General features: G+C 37.5%; 1 protein-coding gene across 1 annotated transcript in view; it reads left to right on the top strand.

Annotated features, from left to right (window-relative positions):
- Window positions 1–330: 330 nt before the first annotated feature.
- Window positions 331–27,653, top strand: part of LOC129780437 (toll-like receptor 3) — an 841,421-nt gene continuing 814,098 nt past the window's right edge. The window contains exon 1 of the mRNA XM_055788712.1: window positions 331–1,833. The gene's annotated coding sequence lies outside the window, so the exon portion shown is untranslated. The remainder of the gene's footprint in view (window positions 1,834–27,653) is intronic.

Below are 27,653 nucleotides of genomic sequence, written 5' to 3'. Positions count from 1 at the left end.
TGCGTGTGCTGTTGTTTACCATTTCTTGTCTCGCTGGACCGTGTTTCACTCCATGTCCGGAGAGAGAGCGAGCGAGTTACCACCACGTGGCTCTTCTCTCAAGCGTGGAAAGCGGATACACAACCGGCGGGAAATGGGTCCGGATGGCAGCCGAGGTCACATGGTTCTGTGAATGAACATCCATAAACAATTCATCTTAGAGCGAATGGCGAACTCGGCGAACAGTCAGTGGCTCGGGCGAGCGGCCCATATCCCCGAATAAAGCCACACCAAAGTCTCTCGCATGTGGCACTGGCACCTGCTGCAAGGCGGACAGTATCCAGCGTAGATTCGTTCGGTACGGACGGTTTGATACGGGTTTTGATCTGCATCCGGTCGTTCCCCGAGACTACGTGGATTTGGGTTCCAGCTGCTGGTCCTTACGGGATTGGGACGTGTTCTCTGGCTGGTGCCTGGCGCTGGTCAGATATGTCACAGTATCACGAGCGGGATCCATGTGGGATTGATGCTGATTAAATTAATGTTCGAACTCCGCGATATCCAATTTGTCACGTGCCGGGGAGTGGCACCGAATCCGCTCGGAACGAGTGTTAAAATATATGCCGGATAGATTGATAGTAATGGGATAGTTTTCGAAGGTGATTTGCGTTGTCCTCTTTCGGTCGGACCACGATAGGGATTTAAATCGATGCGGTGATTTATGGGGTATAGATAACGGCTTTGTAGACCAAACAAACGCGGCCCGTGGATTACGTGGGGTGGATGGGCTGCGAGTAAAAAGTAATTTCATCAATCCGTTCGCAATCGACTCGTGAATGTTTATTGAAACAATTGAGTGACAGTTTTTTCGGTCTCACCAAAATTAGTTTTACCCCGAAGGGAGTGTAAGGCATCCAATATAACAAAGCACTGGCTCTGGTAATTTTATCGAGCTACCATCAGTTCCAGTTTGTCGGAGCTTTTGCATTGTGATTTATTTTTAATTATTTTATGTGCACCTTTGGCCAGATTAAAAAGGTTTTTTTTTCCTGAGTGAGGTTTAATAGTTCTTTTTTGTTCCGTCGTAAAGTGGAGTGCGGCAAATGTACGTGTACACAAAGGGTTCGGTTCGCTTCGGTGACTTTTGACCATATCATCTGAACACAAAAAAGCACAAAGTCATACCCATTAAACACAAACTTAAACGGGTTGAGTAGACCTTCGGTTACATCTGACTGGCTGCTGTTTCCGGCCCAGAGAAACTTTCCTCCATTAAAGCAGAACCAGCAGAGAGAGGAATCGGAAACACCACCAGCAAAAAAAAAGGTGTTGAACTGGTCGAATCTTTTCCAGACTGGTAAAAGACTGGTCGTGCGAAACGTTTTTTTGTCGTAGGCGAGACTTTGCGAGTTTCTAAACTCTGACCCACACTCTTGAAGTGCGAACCTTATTTTCTCACGCAAATGGGAACACTTTTGTGAGGGATTCACTGTTGCCCGCTGAGAGGATTTGGTGCATTCGGTGGTATTTCGAATGAAGTGGAATGTCTATTTTTGGATGATTGAATGAAACCAATGAACTGAAAAAGTGTTCGAGTGCCGGAGGGTGTTCTGTGTTTTGAGGTTCAGCGAGTTCGTTGTGTTTTGGTGGATGAATTAGTTCTGGTTTTTGGGTTGTGATATGGTGTCTCTGTGTGTTTGTTTTTACTGTTTTTGATGCGTGACTGATTTGCGGTTATAATGAGTGATGATATTAATAGCACATTCAGCACATGTATTGAATAATTGTTGTGCTTAAAGAGGAACCATCACCACATTGAAGAAAACCCGCTATCGAGTGACATATAAGGCAGAGGTAAATGTAATTTTTTTTGCCCTACTATAGCGTCGAATTTTTGCTTGTAATAAGTGATTAAATGAATCATTTCGGATTTCGTTTTTCTGTATCATCGAATTTCTTTATCGTTTTAAAATTATATTAGCAATCGGAAGACTTAAATTAGTCAGATTCAAACAGCGGCTCAATTTTAATGCCAATAACTGAGCAACCAATAATTATGCTTACGAATGATTCGGATCCAAACTCGATAACACTGGATACTCCAGACAGAACTATTATTTTGTTTAACTTCAAAAAACGGAGAAAGTGTTTGATTAAGCCTAATCTGATTTACGTTACGCGAATCATTCATTATTCATTTTTCGCGGTCGATGTGATCCTTGGATTCTGGTTCTGTTCATGATGCTGAGGAGTTGTTGCGATAATCCTAATTTCCGTTCAAATAAATACAATTCCCGGTCGTTATAAAATTCACATTAAAAACATTATGAAACACCCAGAAAACAATGGGTTTGTAAAATATTCTAAAACATGAAGTTGAAGTTTCAAAATAATGTACATCCCATCTTCATGCATTGATTTTTCACGAAGTTATTACTTCATGAAACTATTGAGTAATTCCAAATGAAATCGACAAATGACAAAACATGAGTATTTTTGATTCGAATGAAAGTGTGTATTCCATTTGGGTTAGAGGAAATATGAGTTTTCCACAGCAATCGGGAATTTTTTTTACTCAAGCGTAACTTTTGAAAAGGGCGTATCGATTTGAGTGAGAGAAATCTTTGATAATTTATATCTTAAAAACTATGAGTCGTACCGAAATAGTGTCTCAGAAAGAGTTATAGAGTATTGATTTTTTTTTTATCCCATTTATTTATTTTAGGCTCATTAGTATTTTTAGCTGTAACAGAGCCGAATTTTAATTGTGTTCATGTCACATGGTTATCATATCTATAATTATAGCACATTACACAGCTGCCATTCGCCAGTATTCCTTCTATACCATTGCATATGGTACATTTCTACACAGTAGCCATTTAGGCGTAAGAGTATTCTTTCTGTTCTTCCATTATCCAGTTAGACAACCGGACAGCGGAGACAGTTGATATGATCATTGTTGAGTTATTTATAGAACAGCAGCCCGATGTGTCTTGCAGAGCAGAGCAGTTGTATGGATGAATCGATCTTGTTTCGACCGTGGATCGATCTCCATCGCTGATGATTGTTGCGTGGACGTAGCTATTCTATAATAACACAAAGATGGTCAATGAGGGCCCTGAGTTTTGAACTCACGATCGATCGCTTACTAAGCGAACGCGCAACCAATGTGACTACGGAGACCCCCTTAGAGTATTAATGGTTGAATATGAAAAAAATGTACACTGAGAAAAAAATTAGTACTCTTTTTTTATTTACAAAATAAAAATTCAATTTGCAATATCCAAAATACATATTTTTTAATTATTTTTTTTTAAATTTTTTCAAACAAAATAGAAGTCATGCAGAAAATTTAAAAAATGGGCCCAAGATGGTAAAACTATTTTTGACGAACTTTGTGGATCTTCGAATTTTTAGGAATTTTCGAAACTTCGAATTTTTGTATGTTAGCAATCATTCTTAGCCACACATTATGAATCCTGATGTGATTTAAAACAAAAAAGGATATTATCAATCTCCTTCTAAATGCAGCCATTCTCGAGATATTTAAAAAAATATTTCTAATTTATAATCTTTTTTATAGTAAATAATCTCTTTTAATATGTTTGTCGTGTTATACCGTCATGTTCATGAAATTTTATGAATTTTATTATAATTTCCAACAATTTTTTTGATTGATTGAAGTTTGTATTAAGATAAAAAAGATTTTTTAGTTTCGCTACGTTTTGTATTAACCCACATGTCTTCGAATGTTTCGTAACGTAACTCCTGAACCTCCTGAAATATGTCTTTACCATAACGATGTATTTGGAAAAGTAGTTGGAAATTATAAGAAAATTCATAAAATTTCATGAACATGATGGTATAACACGACAAACATATTTAAAGGACCTATTTACTATTAAAAAGACAATAAATTACAAATATTTCGAGAATGGCTACATTTAGAAGGAGATTGATAATAACCTTTTTTGTTTTAAATAACATCAGGATTCATAATTTGTGAATAAAAATGACTGCAAACATACAAAAACTCGAAGTTTCGAAAATTCCTAAAAATTCGATGTTCCACAAAGTTCGTCAAAAATAGTTTTACCATCTTGGGCTCAATTTTTAAATTTTCTACATGACTTCTATTTTATATGAAAAAATAGAAAAAAAAATATTAAAAAAATACATATATCGCAAATTAAAATTTTATTTTGTAAATAAAAAAAAGAGTATTAATTATTCTTCTCTTTTTTTCAAATTAAGCCAACAATATACTATAACTCTTTCTAACTCACTATTTCGGCACGACTCATATTTTTTGAGATATAAATTATCAAAGATTACTCTTACTCAAATCGATACGCCCTTTTCAAAAGTTACGCTTGAGTCAAAAAATGAACCATGATGATGTATTTGGAAAAGTTGTTGCAAATTATAAGCAAATTCATAAAATTTCATGAACATGAAGGTATAACACGACAAACATATTAAAAGGGATTATTTACTATAAAAAAGACAATAAATTAGAAATATTTTTTTAAATATTTCGAGAATGGCTACATTTAGAAGGAGATTGATAATAACCTTTTCTGTTTTAAATCACATCAGGATTCATAATTTGTGGCTAAAAATGATTGTTAACATACAAAAATTCGAAGTTTCGAAAATTCCTAAATTTTCAATGTTCCACAAAGTTCGTCAAAAATAGTTTTACCATCTTGGGCCCATTTTTAAAATTTTTTGCATGACTTCTATTTTGTATGAAAAAATAAAAAAAAAATAAAAAATATGTATTTTGGATATTGCAAATTGAATTTTTATTTTGTAAATAAAAAAAAGGGCACTAATTTTTTTTCTCAGTGTACATTTTTTTCATATTCAACCATCAATACTCTATAACTCTTTCTAAGACACTATTTCGGTACGACTCATAGTTTTTGAGATATAAATTATCAAAGATTTCTCTTACTCAAATCGATTGCTGTGAAAAACTTATATTTCTTCCAACCCAAACGAAATACACACTTTCATTGGAATCAAAAATACAAGTTATTAAAATCTGCATTTTTAGGACGATTTCATTTGGAATTGCTGTATTGCATTCCGAAAAGCACCTAAAAATTTCGACTCCGCACTCTGTCTAATTTTTTTGTCGAGTGTATATAACAACAATCGAAACATCATTTTGTGTCAATTACGAAAGAAGAATGAATACTGGTTTTGGCGCACTTTTCCATTCACTTTTATTTTGACAGCTTACTACTTTTCCAAATGCACACTGCGAATAGTTTATCACAATTTCAAAATTATTACCAATGAGCGTTAAAATTTCAGCAAAGTAAGGAATGTAAAATATATTATCCATAAAAAATATGTACATTGGTGTTAATGTCCGCTAATGTACTTTTATCTATTACACGATGTTTCTCTTAGAGTTCTAAATTGGTAGTCCAAAACTTATTAAAGCGAACAGCATTGTATAAACGTTTTATGATACAGTATGGTTTGGTGCTCCTTCAATTTGTTGATAATTGTTTTTGAATTTGTTGATGACACTAAAATATTAGCATAATAAAAAGTTTAGAAAAAATTATAAACGTCATTCACAATCTGGGGCTCAACACTTCCCAAACCAGCCCTCTCCTTCGCTTCTTGGACGTAGGATTTTGCCTGGATCATTTGCCTTTTTCGCAGCTTACATCAAAGACAGCATTGGGTTCTGCTTGAACCGACTACTTTTCAAGCTCCGTTGGAACCAATAAAAACATTGTCATCACGGCATTGCTTTGAGTTCTTTTCAAAATTCTACTGAATCAAGCTAAGAGTGTATTGTTAACATCATGGCTTCACCAGAGCAAATGCGTCACAATTCGACTATGCATTGAAAAAATGAAACAAAAATGCCGATTTTTCCACTCGTGAGTTAATTAGCAAACATTAAATCGTATAAGCAGCGTATATACAGCATCATATACTCCATATTTTTGGTGGTATGTGGTACGCTTAACTAGCATATACATGCAAAAGTTGATATACAATATACATACATGGCAAATGCTTGCGAATTAGTTGGGGTGAATATACTAAATAAGTATGCACCTAATACGACTATTGTCATACGTATATACGATTTATTATACACAGTAGAACCTCGATTATCTGTGTAATAGTCGGGAAAAGTCACCGGGAATAACGAAAAATGCAATAAAGGACTGAAAATGAGATGCAAACACAAAAAAAAGATTGATCCAGCAAAAAAATGGAGTTTGTTTTCGTAATTATTGATTGTAGTCGTTTTTTGTTGTTTTCATGGATTTGGACTAGAGGGCGCTATATTTTTTTTATATTTTTGCTTGAAAGCTGATAATTTTCTACATAACATATCTCGATATCAAAGATGATATTTTTTTTCATTTTTATGTTGTTCAAACCAAAATTTTCACCTTTTTTTCCATTACAAAAATTCATAACTTCTGAACTACTGGACTGATTCAGATGATCAACATATCAAACTGAAGCTTATAAGTTTATTTTATTTGAAAAAATATTACTTTTGGGAAAACTTTTGATTTTCGTTTTTGTAATTATTGATTGAGTCAGTTTTTCATAGTTTTCTCGATTAAACTAGAGGGCGCTATATTTTTCAATATTCTTTCTGAAAAGCTGACATTTTTTTTTCCTAACATATCTCGATGTCAGAGATGCTATTTTTCTCGTTTTTGAGATATGATTGTTCAAATTTAACATGTTTTAAATCTTCGTTCAATATTCCTATGTGACTAGACTAGACCCATGCGACTTGAACCCAGTTTTCCCACACGTGTGATATTTTTTCAAAGAAGGTTAGCTTATTGGCTTCAATTTAATATGTCGATAATCTAAATCGGTTCAGTAGTTCAAATGTTATGAATTTTTGCAAAAAGTCATTTTTGGATAAAAGAGGAAAGATGATTTTTGACCTCCGTTGGACTTTGAAAAATCATATCTCGAAAACGAAACAAAAGCATCTCTGATATCGAGATATGTTATGTAAAAAATCCTCAGCTTTCAAGGAAAACTATAAAAAAAATATAGTGCTCTCTAGCCCAAAGCCATGAAAACAACAAAAAACAACTACAATCAATAATTACGAAAACAAAATCCATTATTTTTGCAAGTTCGATATTTTTTAACTAGCTCATTGGATTCAATTTGATATGTCGATCATCTAAATCGGTTCAGGGATTCGAAAGTTATGAATTTTGGAAAAAAGTCATTTTTGGGGAAAAGTGGAAAAAAATGATTTTTCGGACGCAAAAATAGAAAAATACGGGCCTAATATTTTAGAATAAAGAACAAAACTACCACTTTTATGGAAATTTGAGATCCACTATGGATGGCTGTATATGTATGATCTACTATGATTTACAGTTGAACGGTTTACGATAGCATGTAATATGATAATACGTATGGATATTACGTTGTTTTAGTTATACGTTCATGCGACTCACGAACTGTATCTGCGTGATATGCATATATGATGCCGATTAATCCTATTTTACGTTAGTGTATACCATAGAACCGATTATTGTTATACCGAATTACGACTTGAAGTAGCGTGATGAATAAAATCGGGGTTTTCACATTTTATATGATTTTATATATACACGATGTCTACCCAGCAAACATTAATGCAAATCGTATAGCAAACAAATCGTATAACAAGCGTATATTTTGAGTGGTATATGAGGCGTCTAACGGAAATATACATGCAATAGTGAAGGCGATATACATACATGGCGAATGCTTGCGAATTAGTTTGGATGAATATACACCAGGGGGGCCAATGAAAATGGTCATCTCGAATTTCAAAAAGTTACCCCATAAAAACGTTCACCACCTCGGAAAAACGCCCTATTCAAAATATCAGCTCGATCGGACTTAAGAGAGAGCGGCGCAAAGCGGTTATAGTTTGAGTTTTTTTTTGAAAATCGAAAAATCACCTAAGGAGGGAGTAAAGTAAATCGGGGTTTTCGAAAAAAAATTTTTGATAAAAAAAAATTTAGCTCATTCGCTCATTCGGATTTCATTTACTCGTGTCAAAAACGTTAAAATTTGAGTTTTTTTGAAAAACAAAAATCACTGAAAATCGAGGTTTAAAAAATTTTTTTGTCAAAAACAAATGTTTTTTGGCATTTGGTTTTTTTTTCTCTATTATTATAGTGACTTTCAACACTTTTCGGCTGGTTCGTCACTTTTACTTCCATTTTTGAAAGAATGTCGGGAGTGAGAATTGAGCTCGTGATCTCTGCGTGAGAGGTATAGATGTTACCACTACGCCAGATCGCCTCCACTGGCACTTGATTGTTTTTCCGCCTGAAAACTAGATTTTTGAGAAAAAATGTTTTTTTGAGATAACTGTAAACAGCGACGTATTGAGGGTAGACAGCGCCCCCTGCAAACTATGAAAATGGCGCCCCAAAATAATACCACTTTATTCGATTTTTTCACTGACTTTGAGTTTCTGATATTTTGAGAAAGCTACTCACTTATACCAAAGTTCACTTTAATCAGTTTATCCACATTTAGAAGATTAGGAAAAATCTTTACCAGCTTCGCTTATTCTCTAGTGAAATCTTTGCCTTGCGTGCTTTAACTGAGGCAAAATGGTCGTCAATTGTATTTGAATCAAGATCTGTTTGCGATTCATTTTCGATCGAAAAAATTTTCGGTCAATCAATTTACGATTGCTGAAAATGTGTTCACACGATGCTCTTACTTTAGTGTAAACCAGACTAGCAAGCTCTTTCATTCCAGCACAAACATTGCTCAAAAATTGCCTCTCAATAACACAGACATTATTTATAAGTATGCGTTCTTAGAATGCAGCTCAAGAAATAAAGTGTGTTTCAGTTAGAATTTGGTCGCTTATTTTTATTCACTTCAGCGCTCCTAGTTTTCATATCGAGAAACTATTGACAGCGTTTTGATCCGTGTGGTTTCATTATTCAGTAGTACAGAATTCGTCTTTTGTCTTTCGTTCTTTCTGTGTTAAAAGGTATGTAAAATGTAATATAAAATGCGTGAAAAGTGCAAAATAATGCAAAAGGTGCTCTGGGGGGAAGACGGTCCACTTTCGACGGGGTAAAGCGCCATACGTCGTGATATTGAATGATTTTCACATAAAATAAAATACCATATTTTTGCTCGTCTCTTTACACACAAATGCCCCAAAAGTACATAAGGAAGTCGTCGAATAATCGTCTATATAGATTCCGATAATTTGGTAAATTTTTCACGAATATTTGCAAAACTCTGCACGTGGAATACTGATGGTCTTTTCAGAAGTTTGTGTGTAATTTATGAACAACCCTAAACATTTAGTACCTTAGACAACACTGGTCCTGTTATTTTTACTAGACTAAACTGTTTGAAAATAGCTTCGCTCCGTCTTACCACGTCATGGTCCGTTTTACCCCTAGGGTGGTCCTTCTTACCCCGCCAGCGAAATAAAAAGAAATTTTTTATCATGTCAAAAATTAATGAAAAAACGCAAAAAAAAGTTATACAAACAACTGCTACACATTTTTTAGTATTAGATTATTTTGAAACATGACTCAAAAAAAAATGACTCAATGATATGTAGTACAACAAATAGGGGAAATCCTGAAGGACGTTTAAATGAAAATTGGTTTTCTTAGGGGGACGGTCTTACCCCGTCTTCCCCTAAAGTGAAAATGAATAAAATAATATATTTTATGGAACAAAGGTGCCTGGGGAAATCTGCATTGCAAATACATTCAAGTCGGAACCATTTTGAGCTGTTTATTCGAGGCAGTATTCTAGTCTAGAAATTTGATAAAAATCATTTTTTTTTCTTCATATTTCTGTAGTTTAGGCATTCAAGAATATACCCTAGAAAGGACCTATCGAAAATCCAATTTTTTGCAGAGTTAAAGCCATTTTAGTGATACGGTATCTAACCTGGTATGGCCATAACAATGAACTTCAAACGTGTTTTATCGAGACTAGTTTTTTTTTCAAACTGGCGTTCACGATATCTCAAGTTCTACTGAACCGATTGATGACGAATTTATATGAATACAATCTGCATGCATCTCTCTATCGCATGAACCTTTGAAAAATGATAATTTTTAAATTTTACTATTTCTAAAAAATCAGGAAACGCAAGAAAAAACGTATTAAACAGCATTTTATTTTTGAAACGGTCGCCATTTTGCCAAAAAAAAGTTTTTGACTTGTCCGAGGTTCATGCGATAGCGGCATCTTTACTGATTCCGAATCTGTTCGATTTTTATGTTTCAGATTACCGGAAGATTACTTATGCATAGACAATTAAGGGATTTTCCTTCAACTCATTCAATTTACCACCTAGTTGAGAACTCTTAATGAAAATTTATAAGTAGAAAACATATAATTTTTCTGGATCGATTGAAAATTTGCAAGTGCAAATTGAAAGATGAGATAACAGCGGGACTTCCATTAGTGTTTAGCTTGTGTATTCTAGATGTAAACATAATATAGGGTTGGTAGAGATATCGCTAGAGTGGCCCCAGGGGGTCAATTTAAAATCAAAATGATAAACATGGGATGGCTACGAGGACGAGTGAAGTGTCAATTGAAGTTCAAAATTGTAATCGAAGAGTAATCATGGCTTAGGGCGGTAATCATGGACAGAGGGCCATTTTCCTTAAGCTTCATGCCTTAATGCAATGTCAATACTGCTTGAATATATTCCAGGAAAAATGTGATTACTTGTTGATCAACCGTTACTAACCAGTTATATCGAAAAATTAGTAAAATGTGACAAAAATACACTAGTAAATTGATTAATGTTGAACATAACTGCTGCATTTAATATTGTATACTGGAGCCCAGAGAATACTCCAAGGCCGCACGATAAGTTCTCTCAACATTCTTATTGTTTATTTATTGCACGAACCAACGCCTTAACCCTGTACATGAAGCGCAAATTAGTGCTTCAAAATTCATTCTTATCGTTTGAAACAAACTTCCATAAATAATTACGTTTTGCCTCATTACTTTTACATCCACTTTTTATCTGCTGGAAACTTCCGCAGTGCAGAAAGAGAGTGCTTACAAGCAGCATCTCTTGGCGGCCGCCTCGACACTTTGTGCCACTATAAAGGATCGGAACCCGAGAAAAAGTGCATCCTCTTGCGAGCGAATATCAGCATTAAGAGCGGTTATTTTCTACTCCTCCGAGCCATGGTTATGAATTATGTCAGCGCACCACGCCATGGCTTTGCTATCGCTCTTCGATCCTTCTGGTTCGACTGGTTATCGTAAAACCCCACCGGGAGGGGTCCATCCTTCTCCGTGATAGAGAACCACGCGCGCGCCCCCATCATCCCTAGCAGCTAATAAAATATTGAGTAATAGATTGAGCCAGCTTGATTACATTATACGTGCTTCGAGGGGCAGTAGCCGTGCGCCACAGCAGGACGCATCTTCACTTAGTAACGCTTTTCCACTTGCGAGCCCAAGTGGGTGGGAGGATGGTTCAAGTCTTCACCGGGCTTAACCCCAGATAGAGAGTGACTAGACGGGCGCTTCCACTTTCATCTTTCACACACATACACACCCATTACATTACAGGGAATCCTTTTGTTCCCCCATGATGGAATTGGAATGATCCTGTTGACGGGTGTTGAAGCACAGGATAATGGACAGAATACAATTAGGATTTCTATCACTGTGTATAGAGACATTCCGATGGAAGAGAATTACGATGGTATACCAGGAAGCGCATGTTCTATTGTTCACACACAGCATTGTTTTGCTCGAACTCGAGAGTGTTGTTTGTTCATTCAATTTGAATATATTAGAGTAAGTTCACTTATACGATGGATCAAAAATCGCAAAAACCGCTTCCTGACACGTTGTACTTTTAACAGAACCTCTTTTCTTGACATTCCGATAACTGATAGTTTTTTTTAGCTAAATCATCGAAGCGTTCAGATATTGTTCTACATTTGCTTCACCACTCACTCGGTTTTCCAAAATTTTCACGCCCAATATACAAACTATGCATAATCTGGGTAACTTCTGTTAATTGACGAAACAGTTACAGATATTTGAATCTGTCGCAATAGAGGCACTCCACCAATCAACACGACTTTTCGAAGAATTTTTTAATTGCATATTTTTTATTTAGCTCAAACTCTTCAGCTTGTTCTACACTAAGTACGATGCCATTTCACGGTATTAGTATTTTAACCCTTTATAAGGTCGTAGAAACTATGCAGCGAATCGACTCCAACTTCACAGAACATAATACTTACATAAGGTATAACGTATATTTACCAATGATAAAAAATTAACTTAAAAAAATGGTGGCAATCTAGTTGCCACTGCCCGTTACCCCCAAAAACACTGTTTGATGCTGTCTTATAAATTCAATTATTGTGCCTCCGGTTATGCGAAAATCAGAACAAAATTTCTATTTGCAGCAAAAAACTGTTTTTTTAACGTAGGATTACGGCTTTCGGGAACATATTGGGGTACAAATTGAAAATCGAAAATCGAGCAGATCGTGAAAATTGTCCAATTTCAAACGCTTATTGCTCAGTCATTTCATGATGGATTGATGAAATTTTTGCTTCAACACTCCATAAAATTTTTCTATATTGGAAAAAGTAATATAAGTCATGAAACTAACTAACGAACAATTGAAATATCACAACCCTTATCCTAACTGAAATTCCCCCTTCTGATTGACGACACATGCGGCGGTTCCCTAACAGAGACATCAAAACCAAGCTGCCTGGGGGGAAAATCGACATTGCAGACACATGAAAGTAGGGGGAACTTTTGTTCCTACCGAAATGTATTCCTTAACAGAGACATCAAAATCAAGCTGCCTGGGGGAAATCAGCCTTGCAAATACATGAAATTAGGGGGAGCTTTTGTTCTCACCGAAATATGTTCTCTAACAGAGACATTAAAACCAAATCATTACCAAAGTGTTTAACGATGTAATTCTTCAAACATATCCAAAATCAACGGATAGCCTAACGGAATCCTACGTCAACTATGCGGTCGTGTCTTGGACACAACCCTCATGTGACCTTTTTAAATATAGAGTTCAAAGAAAAAAAAATTGAAATTTTCATCAGATATACTATTTATTTTATTGAAAAAAACTGCATGATCTTAAACAGTAGATCGTAAATAGAACGCTCATAGTAAAAAACTTAACAACTTGTTGCATTTTCAACGAATGTAAACATGCAGGCGTTCTATAATCGTTACATAGAAATGACTCCCAAATTAATATCGTACATTTTAAGCAGCCCTAAAAAATTGGAGCGTTGTCAGAAGCTTTAGAAGTCTTTGGCTAAGCAAAACATTGAAATAATATTTCAAGTGCAGCGAACAAAAAATTTTTATGGGGGGCAATATAGTTGCCACGGCCTTATTAAGGGTTAAATGCGATTACGACTAATTTTTGAAAGGGTTAATGTATTAACCTTCCTTGCAAATTCATTTTTTTCTCAATTTCGGCACTATTTCTTCAAAAACTACTTATCGTAATTTCATAGAATTGTACATTGACTATTACTGTTTCAAATAATTAAAAGTTTTGCTGTTATTGTTAGATTTGTTTACTTCTTTACAATACTAATTTGAAGGGTGCAAATATTCGATGACAAAAACAAGCACACCCATAAAAAAGACGGGTGGGTAATGTCGGGGACATAACCGGAGTGACGTAGGACTATACAAAGGGGACAGCTTTTGTTAAATATATATTTTAAATATATTGTTTTATTTTGTTCTCCTACGTGAATACCTACCTATCTACCTGAAAAATTAATTAGTTTACTGTTTACTCTTTATGAACATGATGGTGGTTCTGAAAAGAACCTTTGGTGTTGTGTTTTGTTTTTATGATGTGATGCGATGCGATGTTAAACGATGCCATACAACCACACTGGCTTGAAAGAAAATGAGATTTTTTTTGGGGTCCGCGCGTTTTGTACTCAGGCGGTACACACTCACAGGATAGAGACAAATCGGCAGACTGAGCTAAAGGGGCGAGTCCAACGAGACGAACGAATAAGCGTTAAAAGGCAGCGATGGCAAAAAAATATATTAGAGGCGAATGAACTGCAAAGTTTAAAGCCTCTTAAAAACAAAGAAAGAAGAAGAAAAATATATTCATTACGATTTGTTCGCTCATTGCATTCACATGCAGTTGTTTCTAACAAACACGAAGGCACCGAAGACTAGTGGAATAGTGGAAAAGCCGCCAAAAAGTTCGGCACGGCGCAGAAGAACATTTCGGAAACCGACAAGAAGAAGGAGAAGGAATCATATGCTATCTACATCATAAGGTACTGAATCAGGATCATTCCGACACCGGTTTCTCATCAAAGACGATGAGCGTCAATGCATCTTTGAGCGTATCGTACCAGAAGCTCCGCGTCTGATCCACTACAATTAGCGGTCAACCATTACGGCGTGGGAAATTCAGATCGCAATCAGTCTGTTGCTGCCCGGTGAACTTGCATGCGGTTTCCGAAGGTACCAAAGCGGTGACGAAGTATACCTGCTCCAAGTAAAGAGCGTTTTCCGACTGCTGATCCGGAAGCAAGCCCTAAAAAGGGTCCTTTTCAGGACCACAAAATCATCTTTAATCTAAAGAATTTATTGTTTTGTTATCACTCGATATCCCCATCTTGTTCGGCTAAACCTTCCTGTTTAGCGATTGCGTTTGCCACTCGCCACAGCTTTCACAGTTAGAAAATTACTTCCCATCCAGATTGTGACATGTTGTACAGTAAATTACACTTAATGCGACGTGCCGAAGCACCACTTAGTGTCGCATTGGAAGCGATTTTAACCTGTAATTGAACATCTGCGATGACAGTGGTACAGTGTTGACTTTCAATGTGGGATCATAATTTGGATCCCGATTTCTATGTTTACAAAAATGTCCAACCAAATATGTTGCATTACATGTCCGTCCAATTAGCTAAATGTTGAAATAAATGTAAATTACTGTACTTTCAATCTGGAGGCAATTTAAGAATTGGTGAAAATTGAATAATTTCGACCATCAATAAACTCAGAACAACTGACAAATTCACATACTCATCATATCCTGGCAAACAAATTATGAAAAAATCAATTTGTGTTTTATTATTATTTTGGATATTATTTTAGAATGCATGTTATACAACTGTATTTCGTGAACTCTTTTTTTTGAAAGGTTTAATGGCCCTGATAAGCGCCGTGTTTTAAGGAATGGTTCCAATTTAGAAAACTCAATACTCGTGGTTTTGAAAAAAACCATTTCGAACGTCCTCAATGCCGCCTTGTTCTGGATTTGCCACCAAATTAGTTTGAATAAAGAACAAACTTTTTTCTTCTGCTACCTGCTGCCGTTTTGCGATTGCGTTTGCCACTCACCACTCACTGCAACTGCCTGTTGTTGTCTTGGTGTCCACGGAACAGATTGTGGTCTGTTCTGAATGCGGGTTTTCTTATCGTCGCGATCCTCCTTTGCTCCTTTGCTCCTTTGCCATGTCCAGACATGGCTGCTTGTGTTGGTTTGTTGATGTGATGTGATGCGAAACGATGTGGTGTACGGTTTGAATGAGAATGATCGTTACGGCATCGGAGCGGGGATTTTTAAGTTGACTGGCTGACTCGAGAATTACGCATGTGTGAGACTGCGACCAATGTTTCGTTAATTTTTTTTCTTTTTCCTTTCCAATCGTGCTTCATTCTATTTCGCTGCTGCTCTGGTTGCCCGTTTTGGTCGGTACGATTTGAGGAGCACAAAATGGACCAATCAAAAATGGGCACATAGTGTATTTGGACAATTCTTGATATTTCACAATTATTCAATTGTTTATCTCAAGAAAAATGAAATGTTATTCGTTATGATAGATGCGTAGATATATTTCCTATCAATTGATGCAAACACCTTTGCGATCTATTGAGAAATGCCCGAGTTATAAGCGTTCCAAATCTTGCATTTTTTCCTACTTGTTCAGTGCCTAGTGCCTTTTCATTTCACCCCCTATATCTTCCGGTTAGACGTAGTCCTACGTCAAAAATATATATTATATATTAACAATATATTAAATTATATTATATTAAATCTTTGAGTAACCCCTCGTTTTCACATGTTATAACAGCTAGGGCTGTGCAACCTTTCAGTGATTCAGTTGACGTGATATAAACGAAGTGTTGTTTACGTTGGCCCATAAAAGTCGATTGTTGTTGTCTACATAAACAGTTTTCAACTAAATCAAAATGGGTAGAAAGATCAGCAAAATCAGCAGGAAAGTCCGAAATTTTGTTGTTCAGGATAATTTGTAGCAGATTTCACAGCGGAAGATTGCAGAGATGTTTCGGAATATGTGAAAATGTGTACAAGCACAAAGCTTACGTTTCGTTTGCTGATAGATCCGGGAAAAGCCGTCGTCGGAAGACAACGAATCGTCCGGGAAGTGAAGAAATATGCAAAATTATCAGTCAAAGTCATTCAGGAAAACCTCTCGTTGGCGGTGTCGGCCAAATCGTATGCCGCAGACTAGCTGAGTATGGACGAAATTTACGAAAAAAACGGTCGTTTATCATCAAGAAAAATAACAACAGATGTTAACAAACCCAAAGACTTTTGGAAAAAAGTACTGACGAATCGAATTTTTAGCTTTGCAACAAGAAGCGGCGCTAAAAGTGTGGCGGAAGATGACGAAGAATTGCATGAACGTCATTTGCAGGCGACAGTCAATACGGAGGAGGCAACGTAATGGAAATCTGGTGCGAATTCACGGAATCATGACAGCAGATGTCTACATTGACATAATTAAGTACAACCTGTAGGAATCCTTCGAAAAACTGACCTATGAAATAGTTTCGTTTTCCAACAGGACAACGACCCGAAGCATACTGCTAAGAAGACCAAAGCTTATTTGCGTTCGCGCAAAATAAAAACCCCTTGAATGACCATCACAACTTCTTGATCTCAACCCGATTGAGAACCTGTGGGCCATTTTCGACAACAAAGTGGTGAAAGATGGTGTCACTAATAAGGACACTTATTTCACGGCTCTTCAAAACTCGTGGAACGAAATCGACCCTCAGTACCTCCAGAACTTGATCGATAGTATGCTCAAACAGGTCGTAGAAGCTTCAGGGGGAGGCACTAAATTTGATGCTTTAATTTTTTTTTGCTTTTATTGTGTGATTTGTTATCTCTCGAACTCGACCTGTTATACTTGTTTTCTATTTTTATTTTGCGAGCCATTAAAATAAAATGTATGGTTTAAGATTATTAATCGAATCCAGTTAAATATGATGGAAATACAATGAAGAATGTTGTTTTCCATATAAAAGACTCATGAAATTTCTATTTTTACTCAACAAGATTGTTTTTCATTCAAACAATTGAAAAAACTGTTATATAATGCTGTTTTTAATACAACGTAAACAACACTTCGTTTATATCGCTTCAATATCGATTGCTAACAATACCGCACAGCTCTAACTGTCATGACATGAAGAAATGAGGCGATACTCAAAGGTTTTGAGTAATATTTGCACACATTAATGAAATCCAACAAAAATTACAAAACTTTTTAATTACTTGAAAGAGTAATAGTTAACAAAAAATTCTGAAAATAAAATAGTCCAAAAATTGAGAAATGTTTCTAAATATCCAAGGTAGGTTTTTTTATGTCTATCGCTGTAACATCAAAAGAGTTATTTGATCAAAATGGTGTCTTAGGCAAAGCTTTAGGTTATAATTTTGCGGATCTGGAAAAAGTACGCACTCGACTTTTTGACGTAGGACTACGTCTTTCATTTCTATACCGGGGTGTAAAATCAAAGTTTCGAAAACGAAAGCGTTACGCCGGAGACCGAGATTTTGAGCGTTAATAGCTCCTAAACAACTGAACAAAATGGTATGATAAACACTTCATTCGAAAGATAAAATGTCTACGCGTTCTATACTTGTTACTTTTTGATCCAAAAACTTGTTTCAATAGTCTTAAATTTGCTTTCAAAATAGGCTATTGAAATCACCAATCGGTATATAAGCGAGCGCCGCTCGGAAATCCACTCAGTTCTAATTGAACAGCGATTGGAGCATGTTGTCGCTGTTGTGGTGAAGCTCTTCGTTTATCATGAAAGCGCGGATGAACGGTGTCACCAAGAGCCTGTTTGTGCACCTTAGGCCAGAAGGGAATCCATCAGGAGGAGAGTGATGCCACAAACGGTTCCCCGGGAAGATCTCGAAGCAGCCGCCACACACACACACACACACACACACACGCGGAATTCTTTCCGTTTGGATGCAAGAAAGATCCGGAAAATAATCTGCCAGTTCCTCTGGGAATTTAAAAATACATTCATGTGAAAGAGTTTATTTGAATGTTTTCTATCCATGTAACACTGTGACCAAATACATTTGGTTTTGTGATTTTTCAATCAATCGCAATTAACAGGATAGCTTCTGAAGGTTATTCTTCTCCGTCAGTAGGATATTTCCGTATCCAATATTGTATGCGCCCGCAATCGATTATTGCTCAGTCGCCGAAAGTTCCGAGCTCAGAGAGTTCATTCCCCTCTAGTTTGCCTTCCAAATTGCCATCGTAAACAACACCTTCTCTCGATTCAATCACACACAAAAAGCATACTTAAGCGATATTCTGGTGGTGAGACGCATTCATTTTTCGTGAGGACATCGACAAGACAACATCGTTGGCTAACGTGCTGGAGGAGGTGGACGGCGAAGGATCGAGATTTGCCCTGAAACGCAAGCAGTTTGTTTGAAACTGTGAGGGGGCACAGAGAAGCCGATCCTTCAGGAGAAGAGAAGGTGACCATCGAAGCAGCCGCTACACACACACACATACACGCACGGAATTCTTTCCGTTTGGATGCCATTCAGCATCGAGAAAGATCCGGAAAATAATCGGCCAGTTCCTCTGGGAATTTAAAAAAAAATCATTTGAAAGAGTTTATTTGAATGTTTTCTATCCATGTAACACTGTGACCAAATATGTTTCAATCAAGTGCTATTAACAGATGGTTATCGAGTTAGCATTAACCACTGGTGGGCTTCCAGTATCGAGGAAAATGTAGAAATATCTAATCGTTACTGAAAATAATCTGCCAGTTCCTCTGAGAATTTAAAAATACATTCATGTGAAAGAGTTTATTTGAATTTTTTCTATCCATGTAACACTGTGACCAAATACATTAGGTTTTGTGATTTTTCAATCAATCGCAATTAACAGGATAGCTTCTGAAGATTATTCTTCCCCATCAGTAGGATATTTTCGTATCCAATATTGGATGCATAAAACCTTGTGCCTCCAACGTAACGCTCTCGTTTTCGAAGTCCCCCAAATATTCATTTATTCATTCATTCAGAATGGATTCAGATTCAACTTCAAAGAAAGGATCACTGAATCAACGATAGTCCTACGTCACCATTGCGGTTATACCATAGATATAACCCACTTTCTGTTTTTTTATCGAAAAAACATTAAAATAATGTTTAAAAATCGAATATCTCCAGAACTATTTTTTTAAATCTTAATTTTTGACAAAACAAAAATGAATAAAAATGTCTCCAACAATTGTTTTTTCATTTGATCCTGGGCGAATGAAAAATTATTTATAATGGCATTTGAAAACATGCAAGTTTTTTTACAACAAATTCTGCCTCAAAAACTATAATACCTGCAAAATTCTCGTCAAAGGATGAAATGTAGGAAATTGATTAAATCATTACTAAAACATTTTTAATTAAATTTAATTAAAATTTTTTTAATTGCGCCGAAAATTGTTTTTTCTAAAATTCTTTAAAAATATATATGGATAGTCCTTACAACTTCCGACAAGTCATCCATACATCGGAAGGTGGGCACGTTTACAGGTGGAACCAGGGTTGCCAACTATAATTTTTAAAAATAATTTTCATTTTAAAAATGAAAATAAAAATCAGGATAAATCAGGATAGCTCATAATGGGTTCTCCGAAAAGTTAATGTCGATTTTTGGGAGAACACAAACATAATTTTCAATCAAAGCATTATAATTTTATTTTATATTCATAGTTCTGTTCCACAATCTTTCGCCATCTTCCACGCAGCTTAAATATTCTATCCTCCCAGAACATGTTTGCTTCCTCGTCGAAAACTGCTGCGAGCCATACATGTGAGAAACAGGAAGATTGGTAGTAGCTCATAATACAGAATCCATTCCAAATCCCACTAGAAACAGAGTATATCTTTCTTCGGGCGAAGACCGGATATGTAAAAGAATTAGTAAGCATGGTATAAATCCTCGCATAAGCGGAAATGCTAGTGTTTCACCTAACCTTTTGATCGTTTATATTTTTTCCGAAAAACCTACAGGATCACTACAGTCAATTGCAGAGAAATCAATATTAAAATTTTTACTGAATTCATCGTCCATGCTTTGGAATGAATCTTTACTCAATAAATGAGGAAAGCATATCAGCATTGGAAGACTTGTTGAATTTTTTATATTTTTTATGGTATTAAGTTCGGTTATAGATATATTTACCATAGTCCCATCATTTAAGTTGATTCTTCTTTGAATCAGACGAACAAATTACATATAAAATCTTTTTATATTGACTGTGGATATAAAAATTTTCCCTTGATTATTTTACACTCCGAAACGTATTCCTACATTAACAACTCTGGGAATACATCTACATACACATTATCCTCACTAAGGCAATGTTGTTCTTCAAACTTAATCTCGTTGTAATATCATTCATTCATCAGATAATCTAGCTTCATGAAATTTTCTAGCACTGTTTTGGAAAGCCACGAAAGAATTGAGGGTAGAGATAAAAAAAATAATACAGCTTTGCGTCTAGAGAATTTAACTTAATGTTAGATATATACAAGTATAAACCGGAGAACTATCATGACAGAAAACTTTGACAAGGAAACCAGTATATTTATTACGAATAATGTAAAGAGCACAAAAATCAGGAAAAATCAGTATCATTTCAGAAAAATCAGGATAAATTGAGTGTTCGTCAGGATATCAGGGAACGCGCTAAAAGGTCTGGGAAATCCTGAAAAATCAGGAAGGTTGGCATCTCTGGGCGGAACAGTTTCAAACATCTGTTACTGTTTCGTCCCTTAACAGAAGTTACCCAAATTATGCATAGTTTGTGTAATAGGCGTGAAATGATTATGTCCACTCACGTGGAAAAATTACAACTAATCCTAGTTTTGTTGAGAGTTAAGATAGTGTATTCGACAAAGTTTTAGATCTTATCAAAATATGAACTGTTTTCGAAAACTTTTGTGAATGTATTTAATACATACATGCTTTTTTAAGAATTAAAAACAAAATATTTTTGTGAAAATGAATTTTAATTTTCAAAATATTTTTTTAAATGATTGTTCGCAAATTATTTGATATTTTGAAATAAACACATAAATTATTTCCTATGTTTCATTCTCAAACCAACATTTTGTAGATCTTATAGTTTTTTGAGATAAGATCTTTCGAGAAAAACTTGTAAAAAAATCCAAATTTCGAAAAATTTCTCACTCAAAAACTACAGGGTTTTCCAACTTGAAATTCCGAAAGTAAATTGAAATAAAACACACTTAGAATTCGAATTTCGATGAAACTTTTATTTCAAATTAAAGTTTGGTTTATGCCGTTATATGTGAAATACAACATCATTCAAATGTCCACCTAGGGCTTCCTCGCACACCTTGATCCGGAACAGGTAATTTTCGATGACTTTTCGGCACATATGGGGCGGTATCTCGGTCATAACTTCACGAATGTTGTCTTTTAAATGTTCAAGAGTTTGCGGAGAGTTGGCATAGACACGGTCTTTCGCATAACCCCACAAAAAAAGTCTAGCGGGTTCAAATCGCATGATCTGGACGGCCAATTGGCATCACCAAAACGCGAAATTATGCGTCCCTCAAATTTCGTTCGCAATATGGCCATGTTCGGTCGTGTTGTGTGGCACGTGGCGCCGTCCTGCTGAAACCACATGTCATCCGTATCCATATCTTCAATTTGTGGCAAAAAAAATCGGTTAACATGCGGCCATAGCGCTCACCATTCACAGTTACCGTCTCGCCGTCCTCATTTTCAAAGAAATACGGCCCGATGACTCCACCAGACCATAATTTAATTTAATTTATTTCGTATCGTCTTCGACTTTAAAAGTAGTACAGACTTAGCTATCTTATTTGTCTTATTCTATTTTTAAATGTATTTTTTGCAATGTTGAAGTCAAAAACGTCTGTCACTTCGTTGAATAGCCTACTGCTGGTGATCAGAGGCTCGAAATAGGCGTACTGAGTACGATGAGCAGGTACCCACAAGAGGACTCGAGATTTCGCACAGGTGCATGGAAGTTCAAATTCTCTAGCAAGTAGCAACAATCCAGATGGTCGGTGATCAGATCGAATATAAACAGCCTGCGCGAATTTATCCGCCGCTTGGCTAACGTCTCTAAATCGATCAATTTACATCGATCTTCATATGCCGGTAATATTACGGGATTGGTCCAGGGTAAGCGGCGCAATGCATATTTTATGAAAGTTTTCTGGACGTTTTCGATTCGAGTTATTTGCTCTCTGTGTGGTATGGTGCCCAAACTTGTACTGCATATTCTAATGTGCTTCTAACTAGAGAACAAAATAGGGTCTCCAAAGCGTATACATCGTTAAAGGCTGCCGTGTTGCGTCGGATGAAGCCCAGCAAAGCGTACGCTTTTGCAGTAATCGCGGAGATGTGCTCGTTGAATTTCGCTTTGGAGTCTATCAGTATGCCTAGGTCTCGAATTTTCTCAACGCGTTCCAGGTTGCTTGTGCCCATTGTGTAAGCGAAATCGATTAGAGAGCGTTGACGAGTGAAAGACATGACTTTACACTTCGAAGTGTTCACTTGCATGCCATTTGAAGAGCACCAATCTAATAGTGAGTTTAGATCCTCCTGAAGCACACAGCAATCCAGCGACGAGGACACGGCACGATAGATCTTAAGGTCGTCTGCATATATCAGACAATCGCAGCGAAGAAGACTGCAGATGTCGTTGACAAAAATTTTGAAAATGAGTGGTCCTAAGTGGCTGCCCTGTGGCACTCCAGAGGGGATGTTGAATGTGCCAGACATGGCACCATTGAATTTAACGAACCCCTCGCGACTTGTTAAGTAAGAGTGCGTCCATTTAGTGATCCAATCCGGCAGGCCTATGCCTCTCATTTTATCAACAGCTGTCGCGTGCGGAACTTTATCGAAGGCTTTGGCAAAATCTATATAGACTGTGTCGAGCTCTTTCCGTTTCTCGAGCTTCCCAATCAGTCCATGCACAAACGTCATCAGGTTTGTAGTAGTTGAGCGACTTTTCATAAACCCGTGCTGTCTATCTGATATAATATGTCGAACGGAGCGGTAAATGACGTCATGTACCATTTTCTCTAGAACTTTACCTAGACAATTCAATATTGAGATCGGGCGATAGTTGGCAACATTGTGGATATTGCCGCTTTTGTGGATTGGTGAAATCGATGCGATCTTCCATGCCTTCGGAACACTCCATCAGATAACGACTTATTGAAGAGAATCGACACGGGGAGCGACAACGATGTGGCGCATTGTTTTAACAAAAATGGTGGTAGCCGATCAGGCCCTGCGACTTTCGATATATCTACAGATGAAAGCGCCGTCTGAACGTCACTAGGTGACAATGCAAGGCGAGGGAGATGAAGGGTGTGAGAAGAGTTTAGTTCGCTTTCAACGACGGATGGCTCATTAGTGTAAACGCTGCTGAAGAAGTCAGCGAAAAGGTTCGCAGACTCACGGTGATTGTTGGCTTGGCGCTCGCCGTAGAACAATTCCGAAGGGGATCCATGGTTATCCTTCCTACTCTTGATGAAGGTCCAGAAAGATGACGGATCGCGCTTAAAATTTCTTTCCAAACGGTTGATGTGGTTGCGAAATGCAGCGTTCTTCAATTCATTGTAAGTGCTTTCCGCGCTCTGGAGAGCTAGCTTGTTTTCTGCAGAACGATTCTTGAAGTAACGTTTGCGAATTTTTCGAAGTCTGTTGCGATTCGTTCCTAATTCCTTACACCACCAGTGGCATTTGTGGTGCTTTTGCGATTTTTTCTTCTTGAGCGGTACCTTGTCATCAGCGTTAACGACTTCGTAGAAACGGGAAACAGCAGTGTTTACTGGGCAGTCAGACAGAAGGAGTACCCAGTCCACATTAGCCAAAGCTTCGTCCAACAGCGCAAGATCACATCTGTTGAAGTCGTAATAAAAGGTGTCGTCTTGGTCTTCATTCGAAATGGAAGAAACGTCACATGTTAAAACGAATGGTCTATGATGTGCGTCGACCTTAAGCAGCGCAGTGGATGGTTCCAAGATTTGAAATGGTTTAGTGTCATTTATGAAAGACAAGTCAAGCAGGCGGCCATTGGCGTTGAGGAAATTGCAGATTTGAGACAATCCAGAGCCAAGAATCGTCTGTGTAAGGGTGATTTCTGACTCAGAGGAAGCGTTAGCGGGTAAATAGCTGTCCAACTGTTCATCGAAGTACCACAAAAGGCTCGGTTTTGCGATCGAGAAGGTACTGAACGCTGCTACAGTGTTTCCTATACATCTCTGGATCGCTATTGGGTTTCAAGTAAACACAGCATACAAAGATTGACATATTTGCTAGACTTACTTTGACTGCAATTTGTTCGAGTTCGGTTGCATTTGGAACTTCGATGATGCTACCTACACTGTAAGCATTTTTGTACTCCAATGATAACACCTCCGCCCCGAGTCAGATTGCTGGTCGAAGAGTTGCGGTCGCAGCGATAGAGTGTGTAATTCGAGGCTAATTCAGCGTTGGAAATATCTTCGCGAAGCCATGTCTCCGTGAAAGCGATGATATCGTAGTCACATGAGCACAGGGTGAGATGGAGAGCATTTGATTTTGTTCGAAGTCCCCTAACGTTCTGGTAATATACGCTTATCGATCGGGTTCCGGCGCGAGGTTGGAGTGTTTCGATATGTATCAAGTCAGTTGGATGGGGTTGTTCGTCGACGTTGATGCTCCCGGGTCGGCTATTGGTGCTGGCTTCCAAAAATGCCGTGAGGTGGAACCATTGTCTTCAAACTCGCGAAATTCAATCCCTTGCGGCCAAGTAGAGGGGTCCATTGCTTTTGTTTTTAAGCTTTGGTTGATGCCCACCTTGAACGATACAAACGTCAACGTGTTCAGCGGTCGTTCCCTGGGGATGAGTGATTTTGCAACTAAATCATCCGTCTGCAGACATTCCTTGGCGAGGTTTTGGATGTCCGCTTCCGAGACTTCGGGAGAAATTTTTGATAGATACATCCAAAATCTACTCTCTGTCCTTACGGCGGCCGCGATAGTTGATCCGTTCGCCATCAAACCAGTACCACGGAATATCTTCGTTGGCCGTTCGATTCGTTCGGGATCGTCGTCGCGGGCTCTCTTCGGTGATGATCGATTGCCAAATTGAAAACGGTGTGGCAACGGGGATAAAACCGCCGGAGACAGTTTATTGAAGCCTCCTTGTATCTCGAATCGCAGTTCGGCAATCAAGCTGTCTTTTTTCTCCGTCTTTAGTTCTTCGACAACCTTTTTATGCATGTTGTTTAGTTCCGCGGTTACAGAATTCATCGATGTTATCGTGTTCCTAAAGCGTGCGTTCCCCATGATGTCGCGGCATCCTTTGCACATCCAGAATAGGCGGGATTTCCAATGATTTCATTGTACAAAGCCTCTGTTATTCTGGCGCATTTGAAATGGAAAGTCGCTTTACAAAAGCCACCACAAACAACTTCGGCAGGTGTCATGTTCGATGCGCAACTGTCGCAGATTTCCATTACGCAGAGAATAAATAATAAATAATAAAAAAACTGGCAGCACTGCGATACCGTGAAAATGGCAGACATTCAACTAACGATATGACGCTTTGGTTGACAGCTTTGTCAAACGGTTGTCAGCGCAGGGCTGTATACTTTCGGAAGCCCGAAATGGAAAACCCTGTATAAGACTCACAAAATTTTGGTTAGAGAACGAAATGTAGAATTCATGTTCCCATTAACAAATATAAAAAACAAAATTCATTAAAAAAAACATACGTTGAAAAAAAAAAAAATTCTCAAAAATATGTTTTTTTCTAAATTTTGATAAAAAAAATAGGAACTGCCCATACAATTGTATTGTATTGTATTGTATTGTATTGTATATTGTATAATTCATCCGAAATTCTGTTTGTGTTAATGAATAAAAACTTAGACTAGTTTACATACATGAAACTCCACATAAATACACAGATAAAAACAGTCATGCTCTCCTCAATCTATTCCTAAATCGGTTTGACGATTCTCCAAACTCAAACGCCGATTCCACCAAAGAAAATTCACGAATCATCGCTGTCATCGGTTCATGATATCCGTATAGAGTTCGATGGAAACTTGGCTGTAGCAGGGATGATTGCCGCAAAGTCCTTCGGGGAACATGGAAGTCAAGTTGTGCAAGTAACTGAGGGCAGTCCACTTCACCGTTCAGGAGTTTCGCTACGAATACCTGCCGGTGCAGTTTCCTTCTGTCTTCCAGCGTGTCCAAGGCTAGTAACATGCATCGATGTGAATAGGGTGGCAAATTGAACGGTTCACGCCACGGTAGGTTGCGCAATGCGATTCTCACGAACCTTTTTTGGACACACTCGATCCGATGTTTCCAAATTAAATCATATGGAGACCAGACGATAGATGCATTCTCGAGGATAGGTCGCACTAACGAGCAATACAGCGCTTTCAGACATTGCGGGTCTTTAAAGTCACGAGCTATTTTGGATAAAAATCCCAGTTGTCGATTTGCTCTACAGATGATAGAAGAGTAGTGAAGATTGAAATCCAACTTCGGGTCCAATAGAACACCAAGGTCTGTTACACGATCTACTCTACGCAGCGTAACATTTTCAACAGAGTAATCGTAGAGGATTGGGTTCATAGAGCGGTGAAACGTCATCACCTGTGCGGTGTTAACATCACCAAAATGTGTATGGAAACGCTGATAATGAGTTTATTGCGATGGCACCAGTCAACGAAAGTATTCAGCAAAGTCTGAAGACGATGGCAATCGAGTAAACAACAGCATACAGTTTAAGGTCATCAGCATAAATCAGTTTGCATTTGACTCCCAGCAGAGCTGCCACATCGTTGAAGAACAATGTGAACAGAAGTGGTCCCAGGTTGCTTCCCTGCGGTACGCCGGAAGTGCTACTGAACGCGGAAGAGATACACGAGCCAAGTCGCACCCGAAGAGTTCTTCCCGTCAAGTACGATTTCAACCACGTTATTAGATGCTCGGATACTCCAAGTCGCGAAAGTTTGCAGAGCAGGATTTTGTGGTCGATCTTATCGAATGCAGCTTTCAGATCCGTATATATTACGTCCACTTGCACTCTTTCCTCCAGAGCGTTGATGCAAGTACTAGTGAAGTATAAAAGGTTGGTAGTTACCGATCGCCCAGGAATAAATCCATGCTGGTCAGTTGATATGTACCGTTTCAAGCGATTCAAGACTACTTCACTCAAAATAATCTCGAACAACTTGGACGCCGCCGAAAGACTGGTGATACCACGATAGT

This window comes from Toxorhynchites rutilus, chromosome 3 (assembly GCF_029784135.1).
Source record: "Toxorhynchites rutilus septentrionalis strain SRP chromosome 3, ASM2978413v1, whole genome shotgun sequence".
NCBI classification, from domain to species: Eukaryota; Metazoa; Arthropoda; class Insecta; order Diptera; family Culicidae; genus Toxorhynchites; species Toxorhynchites rutilus.
The sequence above is the reverse complement of the archived record's forward strand: the minus strand, read 5'-3'. Positions and strand labels throughout refer to the sequence as shown.